This window comes from Aphelocoma coerulescens, chromosome 11 (assembly GCF_041296385.1).
Source record: "Aphelocoma coerulescens isolate FSJ_1873_10779 chromosome 11, UR_Acoe_1.0, whole genome shotgun sequence".
NCBI classification, from domain to species: domain Eukaryota; kingdom Metazoa; phylum Chordata; class Aves; order Passeriformes; family Corvidae; genus Aphelocoma; species Aphelocoma coerulescens.
In genome coordinates, this window is record NC_091025.1 from 14,911,846 (window position 1) to 14,938,110 (window position 26,265).

At 41.5% G+C, this 26,265-nt stretch overlaps 1 long non-coding RNA gene across 3 annotated transcripts in view; it reads left to right on the forward strand.

Moving 5' to 3' along the window:
• Positions 1-4,081: 4,081 nt before the first annotated feature.
• Positions 4,082-26,265, forward strand: part of LOC138117165 (uncharacterized) — a 41,517-nt gene continuing 19,333 nt past the window's right edge. The window contains exon 1 of one of the 3 annotated variants that reach the window (XR_011154547.1): positions 4,082-4,240. This is a non-coding gene — a long non-coding RNA (uncharacterized lncRNA). Of the gene's footprint in view, positions 4,241-5,960; positions 6,273-12,864; positions 13,074-26,265 lie in introns of those variants that run through there. The other 2 variants (XR_011154548.1, XR_011154549.1) reach the window with 2 other exon arrangements.

A 26,265-nucleotide genomic window follows, 5' to 3' on the forward strand; every position in this document is an offset into this window, starting at 1 on the left:
AATCCTGCTCATCCCATGGCCAAGTCTGGTGCAGGGATGAGCCCAGCCACGCCGTGTGCCATGTTCCACGTGCCATTTGCCACACTGATGGCTTGACAGCATGTTCTGGTGGCTGCTGCCTGCTCATCACAGCTGAAACAGTAAGTCTGCATGACATCCCTCAGAGGCCCACCAGAAGAGAAGGGAGCAGTCCCCTCTCCTGCCCATGGGCGCAGTGCTGCGGGTCAGGAGGAACCTGGAATCTGCTCCACCCTCACGTCGTCCCTCATGGAGATTTGACAGATCTCCACGCTGCTTTTCCTGAACACAAAACACACAGTGCCCAGAGAGAAAGCACGATTTCCTTCACTGTGTGTGTGGGACACCTTGTGTGGTATCTGGGATGTGGTTTGCCCCAGGAAGGGCCCTGCAGCTGGGCAGAGCTGTGCTGCTGCCGAGCAATCCCATCCGAGCAGCAGCTCAGCTCCATGTCCCCACTGACTGCTCGTTGAGACATATGTACTATAAATCCTCTAAAGTGAACCAGAGAGTCGTGTCTTCAGCCAAACCTTCGAAGGAATGAATACCGTGAGCCTGGTGATTAGCTCAAGGATTAATGAGATGCACCACCTACCTTCACAAGGTATAATGAGAAAAAGTACCCAGTAACGTTTAAACATCGCACCTCCTTTCCTGACAATATCGGCATGTCAAAGTTGGGATAAAACTGTTTTGAATAAAAAATAAAGTATGTCTAAAATATTAAAAGAAAAAAGCTTAGTGCCTGCACACACAAAAGCAATGATCTAAGGGAAATCACCAGTTGCTGTTCTGTGAGGTATAAAAATAAACCCTTGTCTCCTTTACTTTTACATTCACTGACAAGTGACTATATTAGCATTAAGTGAAAAAGCAGATGAAAAGTAATGTCTTTTATTTAGCTCCTACCTGAAACATATTTAAGTTTCATGCAGCAAGTGAGATTGTGCACAGGGGTTTGAAATCATGTAATAAGACACTGCGTGACATTATCTGTCCACCCAGCAGTCGCTCCAGTAAGTAACACTGCCACTAAATCTTGGAAGGGAAGTTAACACAAATAACTTCACACTTCCCCCCTCCCTATTTTCTCAACCTTGTCAGTGTGTCTATCTGTATAAGATTTTGTACTCATTTTCCAAAGAAACCTGTTAGGATACCTGTCCATCAGCTAGTCCAACGTACTCATCTCATTTTTAATATGCCAAAAATGTTGAGCCATGTATTGTTTCTAAATGAAGCACATGTGTGCTGCAGAGTAGAAACAGAAATGTGCTGATACAGGAAACTCTACTTGTTTGTTAGCAGTGATATTGGAAAAAATCCATCTCTCCTAGCAGGACAATCTCATCATATTAAAAGTTATGGATTTCTTGCTTAAGCATTCTACACTAGCTGCAGAGCTGTATAAACTTGCTTCTGCTTATCAAGCGAGCCAACAATACACAAAAAGAAAATTTAACATCTTCTAACATTTCTGCCTTCATATGGGAGTTCTCCTGAAATGAGTTCTTCAATTATCCTGATGGATCTGTTTAGCGAGTTGGTACTGTTTCCTGGCTTATAAAAGCCAGTGCATTACTATGCAATACTGTGTATGTGGTATTGAAATGAGATCAACATCATTGCTTTACTACATTTTAAGCAGAAGTTAGCACAGATTATAAAAATCATAAAGACTTTGGAGTTAGATATTGTAGCAATGTGTTCTAAAACCTACACTGGTTTTCACTGGCAAATAATTAGAGCTGTGTGAAAAATGAAGTGTTGGTGGCTTCCTTCTTAAATACCGAATGAGTATTAATCAATATTAAGCAAAGATTATCAGAGAATACATTTTATTTTTCTTTATCCTGGATAACAAAGGAAAAGGGATTTTAAAAAGAGGATAAAATGAATATTATTAATTTCAAAATATTACTGATTTTCAAAATAAAGTTGTAACATTATTCCTATGTGTAGGAGATAATATATAGCTCTATATATGAAATTCAGTTCAGGAAAAAAATCACTGCTACATCTGAGATTAACTGAATATGACATCCAAGAATGTTTCAGAGCATCATTTATTGGATTGACTGTGTTGTACAAGTATGCAAAATATTTATATCTTTAGTTCTCCAAATTATTAAGCTGCTAAGATTTGCCTGTGAACGGAAGTTTTAACAAAACAGTTTGTAGGTGTTCCCTCTGAACCCAATATCCTCAGCTCTGTGTTTGTGCATTTGCATGTGTGTGTGCATGCACAGATTTTTTAGTCCTTACACTGTAAAAAACTTTGGAATTGTTTGACCCTGTAAACACAAAATTCATGTCTCTCACCCTGGGACAAATACATTCTTTTTAAAAGCAGCATATGGGCAGCCTTGGACTGATGTTAGTTTATTGTCACTGCTTGATAACATTTAATGGAAAAGATACAAGAGTGCCAAAGAATTTTAATTATTTTTGTGATAAAGTTATATGTTCGGCCTTGAAAAAGTGGAGATAATGCTGGGATTCATTATTATTCCCAGTGTGTTTAAACAGACGACACAGAATGCAAACAAAAGCAGATGAAATTTGAAAAGTATTATCAATATTGCAGATAGCAGATGCCCTTTCCAATCAGAACAAGCATATCTTCTATAGCAACTTTATGGTTGAGTAGTTTATTCATTTCTATTAGAAGGTTGTACGTTTCTAAAATATGTAGATGGTATCTAGAAAACCAACCAACCAGTAGGGTCATTTTGCTTGTTTTCCTAAATTTATTATTTCACTTTTGCAGGCTTGATCTGAGGTGCATTAACATGGGAGCGAAATCTTATTGTGTCAAATCCTATCTTGTATATGACCTTTCATGTGTTTTTTGCTGTGGTTCTGAGAGGGAAATGCTAAGAGGTGTCTATTCTGCAGGGGTTTGCCAGGGTTGTATTTGTGCTGCTGTAATTAAAACTAGACCCATCTTCCTCTAAAATTTTTCTTCTTCTTGGCCTTGACTGAAAAATTTTGCTGTTGGATGCAGCACCTAATTCACACATATTCTTTTAAGAGTGCCTGAGGCATAGACCCTCCCACCATGAGGTGGCCAGGGCAGTGTGCTGGAGCTGGGGAGCCAGCACGGACCCCGAGCTCTGCCACACCTGGTCTGATGGCAGGACCAGGACCCCACAGCACCCTGGGCACCCACCCAGCAGCAGGGAGGCTTTAAAAGCATTTCTGCACTCTTGCAGTAATATAACCAAACCAGTTATTTCTGTGTGATGTTTTTTGAGGTTTTCATTCCGTATTTTTCATTTTGAAAGAAAACAGCAAACATTTAAAATTATTTTACAGTAATTTACTGAACCCTAAGGCCACAATTCTGCAGTAGGTTACAACATCGCAGGCTTTGATGGTAAAAATCGAGTGCTGATGCATTTCCACTGCAGAGAAATGGTGGAAGTGTAGATCTTCAGAAAATATATTCTACACGGTTTCCTGCTACCTGCTCACATGCCAATTATACTTTCAAGTTTGCATCTGAAATTCTTATCTGCCTAGTAACACCCTATCCTCTGAAATGTCTGTAGTCCACTTAGTCATATTTAGACATTAGTCATATTTAGAGCTGCACATAAGTGGTTCTCTATATGCAAGCACACCAAGTAAGAATGTTCCACCAATCATTTTTAAAAATACCAATTCTTCTCCATGAAGGATTTGGAGGGTGTTGCTTTGAGACCTTGATTTCAGGCATCAGTGGAAGAACAATGAATCCTTTTAAAAAATATACATAATCAGTGGTTGGGCAGTTATAAAAGCTAAACCAGAAGGCATGAGAAAAACCTATATGAGTTAAACTGACATTTAATTGTAGCTAAATTCAGCCTCTGTGGGTTTTCCCCAGATGAAGGTCCAAAATGGCAGGAGACAGTTGTGTCCTTGAAGACTCTGAAGAAAGATGCTTCCTCCTGGGGATGCACCAGCTGAGCCTGGACTCTGTCAACCTGACATCCCTGGTCCAAGGATCCCAGAAAAATGTGCGTGCTGGGAACACGGAGAGGGAAGAAGAGGAAGAAGAGGAAGAAGAGGAGGAAGAGGAGGAAGAGGAGGAAGAGGAGGAGTCATCAAGGACTACATTTCCCACGATGCTCTTCAATCAACTCAGACTTGAAATCGGGCAGGTGTTGGGGTGTTCCACCCGGCTCTGGTGAGGTGACAGCAGCTCCATAGTTCCCAGTCCTCGGGCTGTTCAAAGGTATTGTAAAGCTGTGCCATGAATGTGTTTGGAGTGTGAATTCAGGAAATGTAAACAGAGGATGATAGAATATGTAGCCCTTAGGATAGGTCCTAAAGGGCTCAGAAGTTTGGGAGCTTGCGGGGAGGCTGAGGTTTAGGACATCCCATTTTTAAGTTGTGTTAGCAAAATGTGCTGGTATCTTCACTATGGTGTGGGTTTTTTTAATGTTGGTGCTGAACCTCACCTTGGGCTAGCCCTAAATTTCCTCTGAGTGGGATACAGAGCGTGTGAAACCTGAATGTAAGGTGTGACACCAAACCTCATGGCTCCTTCCCAGTTTTGTGCCCCGTGGCTGGTGGTGTGAGTGGGTGGGGAGGGTGCTGGCAGCTCCCCATGGCACAGAGCGGTGGGGAGGCAGAACCATGTGAGCGCTCTCCAGTGCCCTTGCGTGTGCTTCTCTTTCTTGCTTACGTGTATCCTTTACTCTTCCTGTCTTCTGTTACAGCCCCTAATGCACATCTAATATAATTTTATAGAGCAGTATTACCCGACAAACACAAACAGGCGTCACTTGCCTCCTCCTGACTGCTGCCCAGCCCACCCAAGGCCCTGAGATGTCGGAGCTCTTGCTGCATTTATGGTTGAGCAGCATCATCCCAGAGCATCCGTTACTTAGCAGACTTCCATAACGAATGCGCTCCATAAATATAAAAGCATTTCTAGAAAGTCAAGTGTCTGGATGTTATAAAAAGTGCTGCTGCTGAGTCATGCTCTTCCCAGCCCGCAGGAAATGGGCAGTGATTATTTCATGCCATTTTTTGTTGGGCTGAGATAACTTAAGGGAAAACGTGGCCACCAAAAGTGACAACCCATGCTGATCTGCTGCTCTGTGCTCGTGGTGCCATCTGTTAGCACATGTCAGTATAGGTATGGAGATGTATTGTACAGCAGACTTAAGTCTATATTTCAAAATTGCTGGGAAGCAAGAAGCACACAAAGGAACTGTAATAAGTACAAAGTGTAATTAAATTTTGCTCTAAGAACTGCCATAGTCAGTTAAATCAGACCAGTTTAGATGTCATTATTTAGCCAATAGAATAAATCTTATTTATAGAAGTCCAGGTCTGGCTCCACTTGTTTTCTGATAAGCAGTGGTAGGCTATTGACTTTAATGTACGATGCTTATAAGGGAAAGATGCATAAATAAACATGGACAAAATGAGGGCAGGAGAGCACCACTAAATTATCTCTGCAATTGTTGGTGCCCTCATCTTGGGCAAGGGCTTAGGCTTGGGTATCAATTCCTGTTTTCATTTTCTTCTTTTAATTGATCTCATGGAGCAACCATTATCAAAACAGTAAGGGAAAGGGATGGTCTCTTTTAGGAACTGCTGACACTGCAGCTCTCTGCTGTTTCATCCAGGAGTCAGACAGCAAATGTGGAGAAGTAAGGGGTGAATTATACCCACCTGGGGAACAAAGGGGAGGATTTTTTTTCTGAATTTAGGAAGATGCATTTTAAAAATGAAGGAACTGCTGGAAGAAACTAAAGAGGTGGTATGTGACAGAACATAGGTAGAAGTAATATCCCCAACAGATTTCCTGAGGAGGAGTCTGAAAAGCAACTGTGTGATACTGGAAAATTAAAGCAGCTGCAAATGATAATGCACCAGAGCTCAGGTGTTCTGCATTGAATTTTTGGTGGGGTCTCTGTTGGGCTCAACTACAGTGTGTGAGAGAGAAAAGGTTCTGGTATTTTCAAGCCTTGTTCAAAACAGCAAACATGAGAAATCTTCAGAGAAGTTGCTGGCGTGTGATTTTCTTACTTTACTTTCCCACACTCCAAGGGCTCAGAAGGTTTGGATGACTGTCTGGATTTTTTGTGGTCTCTTAATTAAGCTAAAACCTGACCTCTGAATGTTTTGGAGCTTGCCAAACACAAATTCACATGAGTGAAGCAAGGAAGGGTTAAAGAGCTTGCTTCCCAGATGTGTTCAGTTAATGCAGAAGGTTTCAGATGCTTGCTGCTGGCAGCTGCCACTGCTTTCAGGTAAATGTGGTTGGGAGTGGGTTCAGGGTAGGACTGCGGCCCCTCATGGGAAGAGGAGGGAAACAGTGAGTGCCACTGCCCTGGAAATTGTCTCCTTTGCCAGAGTGTGTGATCAGGGTCACTTCCCAGATCTGCTAGAGTGCTGTCCAAAACATTTTGTATGTGATTTTAATGGAAGGTGTTTAAAACCATCCATATTCTCTGTTTAATGAAAGAGGGCCTGAAAACTGGAGAGAAATAAATGTCAGGGAGCCACAGGAGCATTTTCTGCCTGTGACAGTAGTTGGCTATGTGGGATGAGCAGTGGCCTCCACTGGAGTGCTTAATGCTTTGAGTAAGGAGAGGCCAAAGCTAGAGAAATCTTTGACTTCTTGAACTGCAGCTTGGCATTCAGTGTGTTTGAACACGAATTGTGTGTGACAGGATGGGTAAATTTTTCTGTGTTATCCTGGTGTTAACCTGCAACAACTGCTTGACATCCCAAGGTCCTGGTTCCCACCACTCACTCACCCGCTTGAATGGGACTGTGAGGAGGGGAATGCATGGGGATTGCAAATCCGTGGATCACCAACAGTTTTCCTGCTGGCATGTGCAGTTTAACCCAGAGCAGCAGCAGATCTGTTGGTACCCAAGCAGGGCTGCTCTGGAGACCATTATCTGATGCTTGAAACTCAGTTAGGGTGACTCTGTGCTCTCCCAGCTGCCCATCACACATGGAGACAAACACTTGTGTAATGCCAGGATTCAGCTGCAAATTGTACGTGTGGTGGGGAAAACACTGTTGCTGTTTATGTGCAGAAAAATATAACCTAAAGGCCACAGAATGAAATATAATTTGTTAAAAACAGGGAATAGCATTGATTAAAATGAAAGCCAGTGTTCCAGCACTTTACTGTGGAGAAGTATGTCCCCAGGTTCCTTGCACTTGCCCTGTGATTATACAATAGATTTTAAGTCTGTGATATCTACAAATCTACATCAAAATATATTCTATAGCTGTAGGAAACAGCTCTGAATTGTTAACCTTCTCTCCAGGTACTGGAGGTAACACACTGTGAGATTAGATGTATATTTTCTTCAAGATATACCACCCATCGAGGAGTCCATATTTACATCTTTTGTTGATATTTTTTATAGATTAAAAGAGTCTCTTTTCTGGTGATAATTCTGCTAAGTACTGTAATTTGCTGCCACTAATATTTGTCTGAGTCCTAGTTTGCAAAATATATTTGAAACCACTTTATAAAGTCTCATAATTGCTTCTTTGTAGAGCTGGTATAATGAGTAGTTTCTTTATCCAGCCTTTATCCTGTTAACCTTAGAGGTGAGCGACTGCTTGCTGGAGTAGTTGGGGAATGTCTTAGCACTGTTGAGCCATTTAATTTCACTACTAATTTCATAGTGGTGACACAGAATTGGCTATGAGCAAGCTCGCAGTTATTTCAAGGGTTTTCAGTTAGCATTGAATCAGGACCTGATTCACTAAAATGAAATTGAAATAAATGCACATGTAGATGATTTTTTTTAATGCATAAATTGATCTGCATTTATGTGCCCAATCCACATTAAAACATTGACCTGCTCTTGAAGGATGGGAGCTCAGCATATAAAGCAGCTCTAGCATTGCAAATGAGAACTTGCACCACTGCGCTGGGGGTTCGTTCTCCGCTTCCTTTACTGCTGCTCTTGTCCCATCTACAGGGAACCTCCTTGGTTATCCAAATCTTACTTAGAGCTTCCTGGAAAACGCAGATTCATGTTTTTCAGTTTCTTTTGACCACTTTTACAGGCAGCAATCAGTGTGCTGTGCTATTCAGCAAGTAGGGTGGCTTCCCGGCTTGCTCTTTCTGCAGGAACATATTCCTGTTACTCTGCTGCTTGCTTTAGATGAGCAGAGGTGCCCTGTGCAAAACTTGTATTTTCTCCAAAATTGCTGGGGAGTTGTTTTGTTTCTTAAATCAAAATTCATTTCAGCCCAGAGCTGGCTGCATTTCAGGAGGGAGGTTGTTCCTTTTTGTGAATATAGCCTAAAGAGTGTGTGTGTGTGTGTAATTTTGCTATGTCCATTCTGTTGCTTTTGCTATTACTGTAACAGTTGGGTGATCTGAAAGAAGTTTGATTTGAGGGTCACTAAACATGAGAGAGGAAACTTTTAGTTTGGCATATGAAAGTATTTATGGCATGTACTTGGGAAATTCTACCACTGTTTAATCTTAAGTATGCATATAATTATAAAGACAGTAAGAAAAACATTTGATGGAACCCTGGGGATTACAGGTGCATCCAAAAGTTGTAATTTAAGTAGTTTATTAAATGCACTCTGCCCACAAATCATCCCTGTGAGAAGAGAGCTATGGCAGACGCTCACCTGCACTTCGACGTGGGCAGTGGTGATACCTGACAGTGATCACTGCTGAAAAGGGACATGTGGGGTGATGGAGCAGCAAGACCCTGCTCTTCCCCAGTGTCCCAGTGCCAGAGACCCTTGGACAATGCTGAGCCTCCCCTGGGGCTGCCTTGGGGTCTCTCTGCTTCATCCTACCACCTTCCCTTTCTGAGCTGCCAAATGCTGTTCTGGTAGCTGAGCCCTGGTGCAGTCACCTTCCTGGGAAACTGCCAGAGGAAATGGGCTTTACTGGGGAGCTGTGGCTGCATGGCAGGGAGAGGGGACTGGGGTGTTCTTGTGGGACTGGTTTTATCTCTGTGCATCTTGCATAGGCATCTAACTAGTGCAGCATGTACCTCCAAGCTGTGGTGGAGCAGTGTGCTGATGCCAGCCTCTCCGATGCACAGGTGTGTGCACCTGGGACACTGCAGGCATTTTGTCACCCAGAGGTCATCACTGCTAAATATTAAGGATGAATTTTGCACTGAAATGCAGAGTTATGATTGTGCACTTCGCGTGATCTTCCAGTGCTTCTGTCATTCGTGACATTGTCATTTAATGTGGACATTCATTTGTCACATGTCTGGACCTGTCTGGGAAGCATTTTCAATGGCTGCACTCTCAATTCAGGTCTGTTCTCTCTCGTAGACTCTAAGCAAAAGTTGATAGCATTTGAAATTTAATCAGGTTGGTATTGTGCAATTTGTCTCTTACAAAATTTCAGTAGCTTTTTTTGCACACTTTCCTGTTTAAAAGGAATTCTCAAAAGCCTGGAGTTGGAGGCACATGTCTGTCCATGCATCATGGCAGACTGCACTTCTAGTTCTTTTAATCTGAGTTTGATCTCTTCTGTGAAACATATCCTCAAATGTGGAACTTGCTACATCTGGCTTGTATAAAATTCATAAGTAGGAGCCTTTCCCTCATAACTAGGATAATTTTCTGTTAACTGTAAGAAGTAGGGAAGGACTAAAGATGGCTTACATATAAAGCCTTTATAGTACTAGTAAGGCTAAGAGAGAATTCCTATCTTTGTGGTGCCTTTTTTTATTACTAGGACCAAATTTATGCCAGTATATAGGATAGGTTCCTAAACTGTAATCCAGTGTTGTGTCCACATCCAAAATTTTACTTATATCATCCCAGTCATTAGGACCTCCATGATCTAGTTTTGCTCTACACTGCAGAGTGACAATATTGCCCAGACCGACCCCAAATGCAAGCAGTAAAAACCATTTATTAATGCCTCTTCCCCTGCCTTTGTCAGACATTTATTTTAAACGTCTGGTCTTGAAAATCAGAACCTGCACACAATCTCCTTATTGCCCCATCCTGAAATTCCCCTCCCCTCTGACCAGTCTGTTTTCCAAAATACTCTTGGTCCTTCCAAAAAGACGGTTTTATTCTTCTAAGTTTCAGATTTAAAATCTGGATGAGTGAGAGATCTGGGATGAGAGATGCATTAGCAGAACTGATTTCTCTTGTTACCAGTTCAAAAGGCTTCAGTATGCAGCACAAATGATTCATAAGTATCCATTGTTCAGAGTTCAGGATAAAGAGTTCAGAATCAAAGCTCTGCTTTAATGTGTGCTCATGCATTTCTTTTTTCAGTAAGAGCATTCTCTTCATATATATAGCAAATGAAATTCAAACTTGTTTAAGCTGCAGTTCTGGTAAATTGCTCTGCCTCTGAAGTTAGCTTAGAATATCATGAGAGTTATAGAAACCGTTACAGATTTTGCTAGTATTGCAAAAACTTAGTGCTTAGTTATAATCAAGGAAGAACTGTTTAATAAATAGAACAGGAAAACAAGTGATCACCTCCTGTTTTTCCTGGGTTTGGACCTCACGTCAGCCCTGCTGGCAGATCCTGAGAGCACAGCCACACAGGATTTGGGCTGTTGGTGATTTTCTTACTGGCCCTTCCCAAGGGGAGAGACAGCAAAGGCTTCTTTATGAGCAGATTTTTGCATGGGAATGCTGGGTGACAGTCAGAGGGCAGTGATTAAGAGGTATTCTGATGTCTAGATATTTGTCCAAATGTTTGTCATCGTGCAAACTGTGCCCAATATTGCTTCTTTCAGAGCCTGCTTTATCTTTCATTTTAATGTTTCATAGATCCGAGGTCCTGTCACTGCTGCAGTACTGTGTTTTCTCCTGGCATCTTGTATCATGGCTGAGCATACTGAATGGGCTCTCTAAAACCTTTCTTATCAATGGAGTACAACAAGCCCAATGCAATCATCCTTTCAATTATCTTCTTCATCTCAAGTGTCACCAGATAAGTACTGGCATAGTATTCTTGGAACATTTCTGATATTGTTCCTTGCTTTTTTGGCTATAAATGTATGAATATGGGATAAAGATTTAGATATCTCATGTTTTACTCTCATTATGCACAGACAAAACTACGCTTATCTCCTAAAAGATTCTTTTTCCCCAATCTCTTCAGTTTGAACGCTCTTTGGGGTCTGGGTGATGATTAGAATACTTGGCTAGCCCTCGTGTTGCAGTGGGAGTCGTGCCCTCTGGGATCAGGGGAACAGCCAGAGAGTCTGTTCAGTGTTGTGCAGCCTCTGAAATCGGCTTGATGTGGAGGTGACCTTGCAGTGGGTTACAGGACAGGACTCCCCAGATGGGACTTTGTACATTACCAGTCCCAAGCAAGTGGCTCAAGCTCTGCTTGCTCAGTCCTAGAGAGGCTTTCTGAGAGTTCAGTGCTGTCAGGGGGAGGGGGAAGAAGGCTTTACTTTGTTTACCTCAATTTATTTTTACCTGGAGAATGAAATTTGACTCCATTAAACCACAGGTCTTTCTGAACTCTTTATGTTCAGGAGACACTTGTGAACAGACTGAAGAAACGAGGTCTCCTCTGTGCTCTGGAAATTCTCCACCTTCTGTTCATTTTGAGGTGTACAAGGTGTTCCTTTGAGTGCCCCATGTGCTTTGTGCTGTGCAGGTGGTGATTCCCTCTGAACTGATGTTGGTATCTCTGCCTGGGTACATCATTTTCCTCTGGTGCCAGCAGAGAGGCGTCCTTGTCACAGTGAAGAAGGACAGAAGGGGGATTGTAGACCCTCCTGTGCTGAACTGTGGCTGTTGGAGGGTGTAGTGCACTCGGTGCTGCATGGAAGCTCTTGGGCTCACTGAATGTGGCCTTGGGCTCCTGTTTGGAGACTGAAGGAGCAGGAAGAGATGGCAGCTGATGGAGGGTCCCCGCTGCAGGATCACTAGACAGTTCATGGATGGGATGTTAATGGGATAAGAGGCTAGTCTAGGATCTGTGTGTCTGTGAACAGGGCATCCGGGAACTGGAAGATCTGGGGATTTAGCACTTTTCCTGCGTAACCTCCCTGAGCTTAAGAAGTTGTATGAAGTTTCCAGGATATTCGTGACAAGAGCAGTTTATGTTACTAAACACCAGCACTCACAACTGTGAGTCAGGCTCCCCACAAATATGATGTTGGCTTATGAGAAAGGGTTTTTTTTTTTTTATTTTAAAGTGATTTTTGTTTGTCACTTTGTCACTTGGAGACTATTAGATTATTTTGGCAATATTCTTGAAGTTGTCTCTACAATTAGGAGAGCTCAAAACACTTTTAAATTTAAGGAATTAATTGTGGTGTAATTATGAAGAGCTTTAGGAATAACACCAAATATAGCAATGTGTGTGAATCCTGAGCACTGGCAAATAGGAGATTAGTGTGGGAACAAGAGAGGAATGTAGGCTTTGGTTCAAAGAGTCATTTTAAAGGGAAATTACTGAAAATAAAGTGTGATGAAAAACAATGATTCTAATGAAGGACAAAACCCATCCATTGTAGTCCAGACATACTTTGATATTAACCATTATAAAGTTGTGGGGGTGCAGCAATGGTGACAGAAAACCCAGGCTAGTAAGAGAGCAGATACAACTGCAATCTCTTCATTAAAAAAATGTTTCATGGTTGCACACAGCCACAAAAAATACATTTTCATGCTTATAGATTTCAAGCATTTTTGAAAGTCACACAATTGTTTTGCTGATTTAAGTTCTAAATTGATGGAAATACAATGGGAAAGAAGTAAGGGGCAACCTGGGAGAAGAGGAGCCAGGCTTTTCAAGGAAACATTGAAGTATTGCATTGATTGCTGTGAAAATTCATTTCAATTCCACCTCATTTCTTCATTAAGCGTGTTAAAGCAGTTCTTTCCTGGGTTAGCTTCTGCAGCACTCTCAGTCTGACTTCAGGGGAAGCGGTTTTAAGGACATGGGACAATTTGCATGAAGTTGTGCTCCTTCACTGCAAGAACAGTTGCTCCAGATTGGTGCTGATGGAAAAGAGAAGAATTTAGGCTACAAGAGTTACATCAGAGTTACATCACCTTGTATAAATGTAGTGACTTCACACATCATTTAGTAAGAACTGCAACAGGTGAGTTTTTGTTATCTTGCAAATAAGTGACCTGAAATACTGAGTTCTGGGTTGTGATTTAGGAGTTGTAAGCAATTCCTTTATGAGGATTTTGAGTGAGCTTGTTTTCCATTTGGGGATCCAAGAAACACAATAAACTTTGACACTCAGAAGTGACTTGCACCAAGTCCTGTGCAGGAACCGAAACAACCTTCAAATCCTCTTCCTGAAACAAAGTCTTGTTGACTTTGGTTTCAGAATGTTTACTTGAAGGAACAGAGTTAAATGTGTTACTTTTCCCCCCCAGATGTCTGAAATTTTGCAGCAAATATTGGCAAGCCAGAAAGCATTACTTTAAAAAGTTGTTCTCTGCTGTTAGATGTGTCTGTCTGGTTTATGGATAGGTCTTGGTCTAAATTGAAATGAGGGCTCACTATTGGCACGTTGATCTTACCAGTCACTTTTGGTTTAATGTAGATATGACATCACCTGGAAAGATCATAATAAAAATAGCTTGCAATTTATCGTCATTTCCTAAAAGACATTTATATTTGAATGAAACAGAGTAAGCAAAGTAAGGTGAGAGATACCATCTTGGGTTTGCTGCCATGGCATGTTTTGAGTCCCCTGTTGTGGTGTCTGTTGTATTCAGGCATTTCCTAATCTCTTAAGCATCTCTCTGCACAGCACTGAGCAACTGCTGTCTCGTGGTGGTGGAACTAAAAATCAAAGATCAAATTGGAAGATCAGAAATACTATGTAATGTAACTAATTCCTGGGGGAAATTCAGGAAACTATGTCTCGCAGCTCCTATAGCAATTTTACTCTTCCTCACCACCTTTTTTCCTCCTAAAACTGCTTGACCAGTAAACACACAGTTGAACACTTGGGTATTTCCTTGCTTGTCAAAGCCAGTAAATCCCCCAGGTAGCAAATGGCAGTGTGTTGGTAGCCAGAATGAAAATCTGACATGACAGTCACGTAGAAATGTGATCACTTAAACAAATGCAGGCACTGCTGCCTAAGATAGCTCTGAGACCGGGAACTTGGATTCTCTACTCTCTACTTGAAGTCTCTACTCTGCCATAGTTGTTTTTTTGTTGTTGTTGTTGTTTTTTGGGGTTTTGTTTGTTTGTTTGTTTTGTTTTACATTAGGGAAAACCAAAACCTGCATGTTGTTCTGCAGTTCTGGTAAATTGTTTAATGGCCATCCCTCACAGATGTTTATGAGGATTGAGGTTTTAATAACGGCAAAGTGTTTGAAATAATCCTGCTCAGAAGAAGTCCTCACTCAGACTTCTTGAAGGTGTGGCTAGGACCTTGCAGAAGCATTCCCAAAGAAACTGGTCTCTTACATTACACAGTGACAGAGCAAGCTGGGAAATGGAGGCATCTATTCAGTGTGGGGACATAGTTCATCCTACTGTCTAGCTCCTCTGGGTTTTTCCCACTCTGGAGCCCCTTGCAGCCTCTATGGGGGCTTCTGTTCCTGCCAGCCAAGGGAGAAAGGATGCTTGCCCATCTCTGAGCCAGGGTGTGCTCTCCTGTCCCTCTTCCCTCTGTGTGGCACATGCAGCATTTTCATAGCAGGTGGAAAGGTTTAAAGTTACTGAGCCAATGATCAGCATCTGAGAAGGTGCTTAACCATAGTGTGTTTTCTTTGATTGTCTTGTGTTCTTTAATAAATTTCATTAATTAATGAAACTGACTCCTCTGTGCGGTACATTGGAAGAATTGCGATTCTACCTCGCTGTATAATCATTATCACCACTAATGAGTGTGTTATTCTGTTACCAATATTAATCTAACAAAAGAAAAAAATACCTGGCCTGTGCTGTGATGCAGGAGTCAGTAGGTTAAATGCTCACCCTGTGAATTGTGATAAACAATCCAGCCACCACAGCCAGAGCATTACTGGGGGGCTGCTTTTAGAGACCCTCAACATGTGTGGGTGTACAATGCACAATCAGCTGTCCTTGCTGGTTGTGTGATGCTGCTTTTGTGAATGGTCCTTCTTCTCTGGCTTTTGGAATCAGCACCTCCCTGAGGATAAAATGCAGAGCAAATCAGTTAGGCACAGCGGAAGATGGGACATTTTTATACTTTGCCTTTTCATTTAGATTTGATTCCTTAGAAAAGCTGCTTAAATGGTGTTACAACTGCTTTGATATGGACTCTTAATTATGAAAAGGTAGCACCAGTAAATAGTGTTAGGTGAAAAGAGCACGGAGGGGAGAGGCAATGGGAGTCTTGGCTATCAATATGTCAAAAGGATGAGTCCAGAAGACATGCTCAGTGTTACAAATTTCTTGTGAAGCCCATGGCAAAGCTGTTTTAGCAGCTCTCCAGAAAGGGATGTATGTCAGTCTTACTGGAGTTCCTTGAGGGAATAGATTTAGCACACAGAGGGGAGGAGAGGCTGAAGTGAGGCATCTGTCATTTTCTTCCACTGTTTATGATCCCTTAAAATAAAGATGAAAATTAAAGGAATGTGTTTCTCTCATATCAGGAGTTCTTATGTTCTTCTTTAACTGGCCTCACGCAGAAGGTTTTGGCTGGCTTAGCTGGTTGTAATTTTTGTGGTGTGCAGCTCTCGTTGGCTTCCCCTGTACCAAACACACACGAGCTATTCCTTTGCTGTGGGTGGTACGGAGCAAACAGCTGTGCGTGTGTTGCACTGAATTTAATGTGCATCATGGTAACAGAGGAATCAGCCTGAGAGGAGACTTCTTTTGCAACGCTGTTGGCTTTGGGTTTATATTCTTTATTAGCTATCGGAGAGTTTTCATTATTGCGGCTATTGGTTAGACCCCCTCTAACTCCAGTAAAACCAAGAGACACCGAGTTGCAACACTTGCAATATGCAGTGTGCACACAACCTGGATCAACCTAATTTCAGCATAGCAAACACAAAACAAAAGCTGTATATGACTTCTTAGCCTTTGTGCACATCTGCATTATTATAAATGCTAATATAATTCTGCAATGATAAATAATTAAACAATTATGGTCATGAATCAATAAGTTTAGCACATTTTTTTCATCAGCAAATTGTACTGTATAAACAAGAAATATAAATTACCAAGTCTAATTTTCAGTGAAAATTGTAAGCATTTTATATCTAATAATTAAAAAAGTATTAGAATTCAATGTAAGATGCTTAGAACTTTAAAATTTTCTGGTTTTAACCAAACACCATTAAATTGTCATGTTTTATGTTTCTGAATCTGATTAACATTTTGAGATCTGACTTTTGGAATCATTCTCTTTGTTTTCCTCTGCTAAAACCCCCTCTCTCAACCTCTGGTTTCTCCTAAACACAGTTTATCAGCTTGAAGCCAGCTTTGGTTGACCTCATTATGTTGCCTTTAAGAAAATACAGTGTTTAAAGAAAAACATTCAAGTACCTTTCTTCTAAGATTTTGAAAGATCTAGCTATTTTTATCATATACTAAGCACTTTGCTGCACAAGGTGCAACATGGAGGCAGGGAGAAGAGGAAGCTTTTACAACTCTATTTGCATTCAATCAGGGTTGCAGGGTTACCTGTAATCTTTCCCACTCTCAGATCTTTGGCAGTTGTAAAGAATCTATCGCCCCAAATACTGGCACTTAACTGTATAGTTTTAAAATAATCTTGGGTGAAAAATAGTGTATTTTCAGAAAAAAAGCTGTGTTTGATTTTTTTTTTTTTAGAAGTTGTGTATGTTTTCTATGCTGAACACCTTGCATGAACTAAGGATTTGCCATGAAGGAAGTTACTGCAGAATAGCTGTTCCTGCCTGCTGCTCCACGGTTGTGCTTTTTCCTGGGAAAATGCTTGACCTGCTTCTACTGTGTCTTGCACTAAAGACAAAAACCCTGTTTAGACTTAGCCAAGGCATTTTAGATCAGGAAATTGGAAAAGCCAGCAGTTTCAGGATGGTGCTTGGCATTGCAGCACCAGGTCTGAGGGGCAGTCATTGGCACCAGGTGCCCACCCCTGTGGTGACAAGGGATTTCTGGAACCCTCTCCTCAGCAGCCAGAGAGCTCTGTGCTGACCTGCAGGGTAGGCACCAAAACATGGGCTCGTCCTCCTGGTATCAGTCTAAAGCAGAGCTGGTGGGGCTGGTTGGTTGGAGGCACTGAATTTTGCTGCATCACTGTGCTGGAAAAGCTTCTCCTTGTGGGAAAACTCAGTGAGCCAATAAACTGGTATTTATCTGTCTCCCATGTGTGTGGTGGTGTGAACGAGTCACAGCAGTCATCCTTTGTGGTGGCCCCATCTGCTATTCCTCCACAAATAATCCAAGAGAACCTGCAAAATGAAGGATAGGATGTGAAAAAGGAGACATGACCCTTCAGAAAATAGGAGAATGCAGGAAGGGGATTTGATGCAGTAGAGCAGGTGCTGTGACCTGTGGAAGGTAGCTTCACCAGGCCTGCCACAATATCCTGGCGTCTAAGATGAGTTTGTCTGGCTCCATATGGAAGCTTGTAGTGTTAGAGGAGAGACTCCATCCACTGAAGTGTTAAAGTTTATTTGCAGGGTTTTTTTTACTGACTAGAAGCCTCAGGAATCTCCATCAAGCTGGGAGATCAAGGACTCTTATTCTCAGTTTTACTGCTCGCTGGCAAGCAATTAGTTATTTGTATTACAGAGAGGCCTCACAAAGATAGTATGTTTAGAAATGTAAGCAAGTATTTGCCTTCGGGGGGGGGAGAAAAAATATTTTCTTCACCTTCTTGTCTTTATCTCCCTTTTTGTTTACCCTGTCTTCCTACTTTTGATGAATAAGAGAAAGAAAACTACATATGGAGTCTGAAGATCTTTACTTTGAGTTTCTTCCTCATGCTGCTGCATCTGCTCCTCTTCTCCTTGCTTTCCCAGTGCGCCGTGTTTCCATTTGTGGGTGTAAGTGTCTTTGCCTCTGATGCCAATGTCACTCTTCTTGTGGCAACCAGATTTTGTTTTACTGTATGGCTCTTAGCAACATGTTTCCTGCATTCTGCTCACTCTGTTGTGGAGTTCACACTTTGAGAGTCTAGAGATATAGATTGCTCTGCTTTCACATATATGGTTCTGTCAAAACAATTACAGTTGAATCTTGGAACGTGTTCCTTTTCCTCGTGCAGAGTTACTGAGTTTGGGTTTCACTCTGAAGCAAGTCTGCATTGACCACCCCTGTCCTCAGTGAATCCCATACACCCCCTATTCTCGGATACAAATTTAAAATGTTTGAAGAAAATTTTATACATCCATTAACTGGACTTTTTTTTAGGTCACTGAAAATTGTATATTAATTTTTTGAGTTACAGAACATGTATTTAAAGGTATCGATGTGATACAAGTCTTTACACTTAAGTGGTGGGGCAAAACCAGAAAATTCTCGTTTTCCTTTATGATAAATTAGTAGAACCTGTGGAGAAGTAGTAATGCAATCATACATTTAGCATATTTCATTTTTTTTAATGTACCTACATTTAAAACACTCAGATTCCACCTATGAAACTGGATTACAAGATGCACAGCAGATTTAAAAATATTTTAGAGATGTTGTTTTCATGCTTCAAGTCCTTGAAAAGCCAAATACACTCACTTCTGAAACTAAATCTTAGTTTTCACTGTAAAAAAAAAAAAAAGAAAGAAAAATGTTTAATAGCACATATGGCATAATTTCATGTGACATCTGTTTTGTAACAAACAATATTTAGCTCACTTATTTGCTGAATGATACAGTACATGCTGCAAACAAAAAGTCCAATGAACAGTTTTACATAGTTTGTAATATATCAATGTTTATCGCAAAAGAATGCAAAACTTAAACATTTAAGCATGTTATTGATTGTAATATGCAAAACATCGATTACTGCATGCTGCCAATGCAAAGAAAGTCTACAGCATGCCTTATGGGGTATGAAAATTAGGTGGATTTCTGAAAGAATAACTGTTGTCCTATCACTGGTGACATTTAGGCTTGTGCCCCCTCCACCTAATTTGTGTCATCTTCCAGGAGACAGCTGTCAATATATTTAGGATGGTTTAGCTCATAACAGCAGAAATGGTGAGAGCCTATTGGCTTAATTGCATGGAGTGATTGATTCTAATGGAAACAACATTTAGAAACTCAAAATGCACTTTCTGTTGGCAGATCTAATAGAATATCATAATGAATTGGAGCATCAGGCGTATAGTGTACTTTCTGCAAGGCCTGAAAAGGACAGCCATGGGGTTTTATGTTGGTTTTTAAATTTGATTTTATTGTTTAAATTATTTGTTTAAATAATAAAACCAAGCCATCCTAGAAACATAGTCGGATGGAAACCAGAACATCAGAATGATGCTGAAACCACACACAGATACAGCAAATGGCAAAGGAAGGCTGTGTTCAGGTAAATTGGCTGAAGGCACTGAAATAAACATTAGCAACTGCAGTGCTGTGAAATGGCATGAGATTTCTGTGTCTGGTGCCATGATGCACTTTGGAAGGATGTGCTGAAAGCAAACTCTGCTGTGGGGACTCACAGGGGTGCTGTGCACTCTGATGGATGATTTCAGCTCCCAGGAACCCCAAAGACTTTCTGGAAGCACGAGGGCTCTTGCAGACCATGGTCTCTGCTGGGCTGAAGTGCCCTGAGCCAGGACTGGCGGGTGCCTGCGCTTGGAGCAGAGCAGCGTCTCTGCCTCTGGGATGCTCCTCCACGCCTCTGTGTGTGGCCAAATCATTGTGGGGTGCCCCCGTGCTGGTTTGCCTGGATGTATGGGCAGGAGGCTTGTCTGGGGGAGGTGCTCTGGTGTTGCAAGACATTACCCTGCCCGGACAGATGAAGGAAAGCCTGTGCCAGCTCCCTTTTCCCTGGGATAGCAGCAAAAGCTCCAGAGCAGTTGCTCTACATTAACTCTCTTGTCTTCTGGCAGTTTTGCACAATAACCTCTTGCCTTTTCAGGCTCAGTCAAACTGTAAGTGCCTCTGTCTCTAGTCCGGGGTTTCTCTTACTCCCTTTCTTTCTCTCACTCCCTTTCTTTCTCTCTTCAAAACACTTTTTAAGAATCCTGTTGTTTTCTTCTTCCTGTTGTAATTTCTCAGAGACATTTTACTCTTTCCTGAGAATCTGTATGGAAAGTCAGGATTACAAAACCTTCTGCTTCACTGAAGATGCTGTGCTGTTTGGCCAGAAGCTACTGACACAGTTTTATCTTTTCGTTTTCTACTCTAAGACCTAGAAAAGTGTAGGTTCTAGGGGGATTAAGGTGTGGTTGCAGATTAAATGTTTTTTTCTCCCCTTTTCCATAATTAGAAAGGTATGAAGAATCGGATGCAAGATTGAACAGTGTAAATCCTCCAAAATTAAAAACATTTCAGAACAGGAATAAATATTAATAAATTGGATGCATAATGAAATGCTGTAGATATGTAAGGGGAAAAGCAAGTGGGAAAGAAGGGAAGATTTTTATAGACCTTAATTACAGCAGGGTTGTTAGTAAATTTACTGAATTGTAAATGTAAAAGATTCGGATGGCCTGAGTAAAACCACATATTTAAGCCTTCTAAATGAACATTTCTGTTTTTTTGAGTAATTTGTACCATCTGTGTCAAAATTCTGAGCCTAAGAAGAAAAAGCAGTGGAACAAATGTTGGTTCCATAAAACAGTCCTAGTTCATTGTTGAAATTGTCACACATTAACATTGCAGGCCATCTGGGTAGACAAAAGACTCTAACCAGATTGCTAAGATGATTTTATTGGTCTGGTATTAATCAGAATGTGGCATAATATTTAAGCAGAAAAAATGATGAGGTGAAGTGGAGTGCCTTTAACTGTCCTAACTGTATTGTAGTTGCACAATAGTCGTATTCCACCATAGAGCAGTGTGTTTCTAAGCAGAGATCCTAATTCTGAAATGTAAATAACAAGCTATGTGATATTTCCAATTTATAGTTTAAAATAAAATATGAAACTTAAAAAAAGTAATGACTGTTGGCATATTGCAATGTGGAGATTTAAAGGCCACAGCATGGTTGTATTAAATTGCGGTATACCCACAATCATGTTGGAATTAACTTTAATTTCTTTTTGTAACATTGTAAATCAGATTACACTTCATCTCAAAGAATCCAGAACTCGTGATTTACAATTGATTTTCTGCATTTTGAATCTCTGCACAATGCAGCAGCTTGCCTTCTCCCCGGGATCTAGAGATGGTGGGTATGTATGTGCATGTATGTGAGTGTTACGTTTGCTCTTGAAAATCTTCATCTGTTTTCTCACCTTTCACAGAAAATTGGAAAAGTCTCACTTTTTAATATTCACCATGATCTTCCCCCTCTTTCTAGTTTCCCCCATTGATTCTCAAAAAGACAGTGGGTATGTTTGTGTACATCTCCCCTCTTTACCTCCCCTTTGAAAACCCTGTCTGCCCTCCTGTGCTGAATCTGACCTCAGCAATGCCTCTGAGCACACAGAGACACCTCCAAGCACTATGGGAAGCCTTGTCCGGGGAACATTTCACACTTTCTGTGATGTGTTTGCTGTGAAAGTTACCTTCTGAGGGAGGCAGGTGGTGGAGAGCCTTCTGGAGCTGCAGGCAGGGCTTCCTCCAAACCTGCCTCATGTGGAGAGCAGGGGTCTGGCAAGGTGGGCATGGGGGCTCCACCATCAGGCTCAGGTGTAGAGCTGCCCTGTCTCTTGCTCAGGGAGGCTGGGCAGTGGGGATGGTCCCTCCCTGCAGCAGACATTGCTGCCCTTGTCCCACTCTGTTCCCAGGGGTGGGAGAGCCCAGCTGCACCTCTGTGCTGCCCTCACAGCCTGCATGGCCATCACTGCTTGAATGCAAGGCTCGACTGCCAGCTGGGATTCATACAGAGGCCAGAGATTTTCCTATTTATAAAATATTTCTGGTCCTGATTATTATATAGAGTGCATTCTGTGGAAGCAGCTGTAGCACACTCCTGTGCCATTTTTTCCCAAAGTAATAGTACAATAGTATTGGGGTAATTAAACAGGACATCTGATTCAGTTGAACAGCACAGATGCCAAACTAATTTAGAATGTTTTTTGCTTTTTGACTTCTGTTTTAAGTTATTAATCTGAGAGCAAGGTGAAATAGGAGGAAAAAAGAAACTGTGAAAGAGGGATGGAGACTGAAGGAGTGGAGTCAAAAGCAGGATTATGGTCTCAGTTGTTTTTACTCAGTTTTAGCAGGAGAGAAATGAAGATTAGGGCAGTCAGACCAAAACATGAGGTTGGAAGGCAACCAAGATTTGGACCAAGAAGTCACAGACTGTGGCCAGCATTTGGACAGTGAAAAGTTCTCTGGCTCGTGGCAGGGCCATGAGGCTGAGGAGAGCTGTTCATGGTCCGAGGGGTCTGCCCAGGGCCGTGCTGGGCATTTGCTTTGTGCCAAACTTCTCTCCTTGGGAAAGATCTGGAACTGAGCAATAACAACTGAGCCCTCCAAGCTCTGTGAGCTGAGTTCATTGCCTGGGCAGGAGCAGATTCTTAGGAGAGGTTCTGGTTAATGTCTTAATATTTTCTGTTTGAATTACTCATTGCTCAGGCTTCAGAGCGTTTGGGAGATGGGTGGCCCAAAGGCACATACAGTGTCCTTGTCTCTGGCTAACTATGATCCCTTGGGAGTATCTCTCATGGGCCAATGTTTGTTTGTGACAGACCCACTGAGTGTTTTTCTGGAGATGAGGTGATCTTAACTCTGATGGAGAGAGTATTTCTAAGCATGAATATCTTGGGTAATCATGTTGCTTGATGCTCTGGTGATACGCTGCTTGGCATAAACCTTAAAGGGGATTTTCCAACTTTACCAGCACAGTTTTTTTTTTTTTTTTTTTTTTTTTTTTTTAATTTTTTTCCTTTTTTTTTTTCTTTTCCTTTCACTCAGTTTTCATTAATCTTCATTTGAATGTTTAGAAATGCTAAATACTGGTGTTAAAAGATGACTGAAATCTTTGCTATTTGTTTAAAGATTTTTCATGGTTTTGCCTATTTAATAAAAAAATCAACCATTGCTGGGGAATTATGCAGTATAGTGTGAAGTATGCCTAATTAAACAAAGCATTTGGTATTGTCAGTCTCAGAGTGCTGGCCTGGTGCTTGATGACAAACAGCAATGGTGAGGAAATGTCACCACAGCCACACCAGTGTTGCGCTATCAGCCACATACAAGTGAAATGCAGATTAAAATCCTATTAACATAGCCAATTAAACATCGGCATAAACAAACCAGTTAAATCAATAATGCTGCTGTGTCACAGAGCTGGTGCTTTGCTGTGGCTCACTTTGCCCATCTGAGGACTGCCCAGAACTGCAGACATGAAGCCAAGATGTTTTGGATGTCAGTGGTGATGATATTTGCCCAGAACAAGGGCTAACCACACCTTCACAGCATAAACTCAGCAAAGCCATACTGGGGGTTGAAAATTACTTTCTTTCCTAAATAAAAAGTGGTTGTTTTTTTTTTCCTTCTCTCAGAATCCATTTTTTACTGTTGCTTTTGACATACATTCTAGGTCTCGTGGACTTGGTGTCTCTGTAGATGCTGGTCCTCGTGGCTGAGACGTGAGTGTGGACAAGGCCAGCAAAAAGCGTGAGCCATCTGAAAGGCAGATTTCATAGGGCACAACTAGGTTAGCAGCAGAATAATCAGAGATACTCTGCTATTTCACAGTGGAACAGCAAACTGTTCCCAGGTTTTGCTCGTGGCTGCCAAGTCCAGCACACCCATTTCATGCTTTCTCATTTTTTTCCATGAATCTGACCTCGGTTTTAGGCATGCATTTCTCCATCCTAGAATTACAAAGATCTCCACCTTCTGGACCTTTATTTTAAATGTTTGTTAGTCTATTTTGTGGTATTTCAATGTCATCTCTGTTCTAGGTCTTCAGCTTTAGACCAATATAAACTGGTTTATTCTTCTGTTAAATGTAGAAGCTAAACTCCATGTAAGTGTTCTTGTCTGGACTGTGAGAGTAACCCTGGAGTGAGAAGGTTGGAAATGCTTTGAATTTTCCAGGTGTTAAATCTAACTTCTCTTCCTGGTCAACTGGCTTAATCCTTTAGTGTTAAAGGATTAAATACTACCTATAGTAGATCTCATCCTGATGTCAAAAGATTTCTCTGGATGGCTGGTATCCTAAAGCCCAAAGGCAGCAAAATAATTCCTCTGCAAAAAGTCAGCATTGCTTTATTGAAACCCCCATTTGAACAAGGAGGTGAAGCATCACTGCTCTATTTATCTCTTAAGACTACCTTCTTAATGGCTGTAGGCTTGACAATAACATGAGGGCACTGGGTATTTTCAGCCTGAGATTTTTCATAAGAACAAAGAAGTGATGAGATTTCCTCTTGATTCCTCATCTGAATCCATTTAAAAATACAGAATGAAAAATAATGATCTCTTGTTTATTTTTTCAGTAGTGATTAAAAGAAGTGATTCTTTAAACAACAAAGGGAGAAACATTTATTCTTTATTTTTTAAGCAACAAACTGAAATATATTGGGGGGATCTCTTCAAAGGACTGATTTCTGTGGTGTATAAGAAACCTATTAGGAAGGTCACTTTGATAGTATGTTGGATTTTGTCCAATTACTGCCCTTCAAATGCATCTCGATGGAAAACAATGAGGTAAAAAAAGGCAAAATTCCTGTTTCCAGGTGGGCAGGTGGTTAATGGTGGCCCATGCAATGGGAATACCACAATGGATCTAAACAAACTTGCCCTGTTTTCAGGAGCTCTTTTAGCACTCTGGTGGCCCAGTAGATGTTTTGATGTTATCTGAGCTACTGTGTTCCCAGCCAGTGTAAATCATGGATATTCAAACTGCTTTACTCCTTTGGAGAGTAGTTAGGATGAGTTCATGGCTGACTGCTGTGTTTGGACTGAGCTTCTGGAAGTGAGTAAAAATAATAAAAAAAAAAAAATAAAAAAAAAGAAGTGTTTGAGTACTAAAGACAATCCCAAAGGTAAAGGCAGGGATACAAAAAACGGGAAGTAAAGTGTCTTTTGTGTGAAACCAGAGGCCAGCACAGCCTGCTGTCTGGTCTGTTGTGGGGTGGCTGTCTGTCTTCAGCCTTCCTGGTAAGGTGCTTTCTATGCTTTGTGGTGCTGCAGGTTGGGTGAAGTCCTACCTCAGATGTCTGTGGTGTGTTGAGTGTGTTGCAGGTGGACCACAGCCTGGACCTGCATCTCTTCTCTTCCTGATTCTTCATTGGGATGCTGTAGGATCATGCTCTACCAATTAGAAAATGAATGAAGAGCCTGATTAGAGCTTTAAATGGGATTCTTGAGACTTTTGTTTGTACCTGAGGCAGTATGTATGCTGAAATTAAACAGCAACCACTTTTGGCATGCTTCCTCTGCTCATATAATCTCTGTAGCAGGCTGTGTTTTTCTTACTGTAAATCTCTCTCTTATATATATGTATTTATTTATTTATATTCAGAAACATCACGTGTATATGCAGTTCTGGGGACTAATCATGGCCATGTTCAGTGCAGTAATGCCCCACCAAAGTGTGGAGGCATTACTTGCTGCTTGCCCTGCTTCTGCCCAATTTTGGCTACTGCTGCTGTGGCTTGGGGCATTTCTGGGGGATTACTGATTTACTTATGAGTTCTGTGGCCCATGCTGGGTGTGATCCAGGGCCATGGGAAGTCCTGGTGAGGTCCTCTCTTGCCTTCTTTTGGTGTCCAGCTCTAGTGTTCCCAAGGAGCCCATCCACACTACCTGGTGGCTCAGCTGCTGGCTTGGGCCATGCTCCTTCTCTTTCCAAGCCAGCCCCCCCATATCCTAAAATGACACCCTTTAAATATCATGGGTGATTTACACACTTTTAAGCAACCTTTTTTATAGGTATAATCATGGTGATATGAGGGCATTTGTGTTGCAATAGAGAAGTCAGGAAAAAGAATAAAATGAGGGCAAAGAGGACGAGAGAAAAAAGTGAGAAGTGTTTTGGAGGCTGGCACTGACTGAGGAGGGAGAAGGCTGCTGGAAACGCTGGCTGTACACTAGGAGAAGCAAGAGGGGAGAAAAGGAAGAAAACCAGAGGTTAGAAATAGAAATAGCTGCTGAGCACTGTGGTGTGTTTTCCTGGGAGGCTGAAGCCTGCCGATGGAGTGCTTCAGCTCGGAGGTAATGCAGACGTGTTCCTGGGCTTTGCCTCTGGGCTGTGTGTGTTGGTCTTTGTGGGTTGTTTTTAACATTGGGTAGTGGCTTTG